At 63.1% G+C, this 1742-nt stretch overlaps 1 protein-coding gene across 4 annotated transcripts in view; it reads right to left on the reverse strand.

Moving 5' to 3' along the window:
* NDST1 (N-deacetylase and N-sulfotransferase 1) overlaps nucleotides 1-1350 on the reverse strand; it is a 61915-nt gene extending 60565 nt beyond the window's left edge. For 3 of the 4 annotated variants that reach the window (XM_027841915.1, XM_027841916.1, XM_027841918.1), the window contains exon 1: nucleotides 1139-1350. The gene's annotated coding sequence lies outside the window, so the exon portion shown is untranslated. Of the gene's footprint in view, nucleotides 1-651; nucleotides 754-1138 lie in introns of those variants that run through there. The other variant, XM_027841917.1, reaches the window with a different exon arrangement.
* Between the last annotated feature and the right edge of the window lie 392 nt (nucleotides 1351-1742).

Raw genomic sequence — 1742 nt, forward strand, 5'->3', positions numbered from 1 at the left:
AAAAAAAAAAAAAAAAAAAAAAAAAAAAAAAAAAAGAACCAGTACTTATAAAAGGGTAATACATTTCCCAAGGGTTCTGAAGGGAGGAGGAGAGGAGATTGGGGAGCAGTGCGCACACTGTCTTCCCAAAAGGAAAAGGCCATTGGGGGGAAAACCGGTTGGGCCGCATTGCCACAGGAGCCCATTCCCTTTCCACGAAGCTGGGACACACAAGACAAAAGTTTTCCCTGTTCTGGAGAGGAGGCAAGGGGGGTGGGGGTGGAGAGGGGGTAAGGGGAGGGAGGCCAGGGGGGTGGGGAAAATTCCTCACAAGTGACATTATCTGTGACCTCCAGCTGCCGCTGCCCCGGCCCTGCACCTCGCTCCCTCTCTCTCCCCCTTCCCTGGGGAGCTCCGTTCCCGGGGAGCCCCCTCCCCTTTGTCTCCAGCCCTGCAACCCCTCCCCCCCCGCCCGGGGCTGGGCGCTCCCTCCCGGGGCCCGGTATCTGGGCCCCTCCCGGCCGGGACACACCGGAGCCCGGGGTTCCTGGCCGGCGAAGCTTGTTCCTGCTCCGGCTGCGCGGCCTGCATGGCTCCCCAGCCCAGCCGAGGGAGTGAGGAGGGATCCCTGGGCCCCCCGCCCCGGGCCCCCGGCTCCGGCTCGCGTCTTACCTGCCGCTCTGCCGAGCTCCGGGCGCCCCTGGTAGAGGGCGCAGACAGCTGCAGCCGCTGCTTCCCCGTACCCCCGAGCCGCGTCCCCGGGAGCTGGGAGCCGTGCACGCACTGGCTGGAGCCGCCGCCGCCACCGACTAAGCCCTGAGCCGGGCCCCGCTGCAACCGCCGGCCCCGGGTCCCCCGCCCCCGCCACGGGTAACCCTTCCCCGACAGCGCAGCGCCAGCGCCGCCACCACCGCCTCCTCCAGCCCGCCCTCCCACCTTCCTTCCTCTTTCCCGGTGCCCAACCCCCGGTCTCTAAGCAGGGCACCCTCAGGCCGGACTGGGAAGTTTTCCCGGGAAGGGAAAGGCTGGGCTCGAGCTGTGAAGGTCCCGGGGCTGCTGCTCCCGGGGGGCTGGCGCCTGGGGGCTCTCGCACACAATAGGGCGCACGCGGAGCGCAGGAGGACACTCTCCCCGCCTGCCCCCAGAAGAGCTTCCCTACCCAACTAGGAACGCGCCCCGGTCCTGGCGTTCGGGGATGGATCCCGTAGGTCTCCCGAGGTTTCAGCCCCGATTCTGCAGGGAGTCTCCAACCCCGGGGCCCAGCAGGATTGCGGAATCTCCTACTGGATTTTCTGACTCCAAAGGCGGATTCTTCGCTGTTTTGTGGTGCTGTACGAACACGTGATGCTCGGGTCTGCCTTTGACCCCTGTCTGGGGGCGGATTTGGGGAGGGGAGGGGAGGGGAGTAAAGGGGTGGGGAGGATGGGAGGCAAGGGGGGGAGGGGGGTGCTTGTCAGATGTGGGACCAGGGCGATGGCCGGGGCCAAGGACAGACCGGGGCCGGAGTAACTGCTGACCCCGGGAAAAGCCAACCTGAGTTTTTAGTTAAACTAACAAGTTATTTCGGGTCAAAGAAAGCTTATCACCGGAAGACCGTTCTGGAAAAGCCAGAAGGAGGATCCACAAGGGATGAAGTCGAACAAAGACCATTAGTACAAGTATTGGAGGGAAGGTTTTTAAATGGAGTGGGAGCCACTTATACAATGGATGAAGAGGGGAAAGTTAGAGCAAAAGGGAAAGGGGCATGAGAAAGGGTGAAATTA

The sequence above is a fragment of the Vombatus ursinus genome, unplaced genomic scaffold, assembly GCF_900497805.2.
Source record: "Vombatus ursinus unplaced genomic scaffold, bare-nosed wombat genome assembly UNPS02014863.1, whole genome shotgun sequence".
Lineage (NCBI taxonomy): Eukaryota > Metazoa > Chordata > Mammalia > Diprotodontia > Vombatidae > Vombatus > Vombatus ursinus.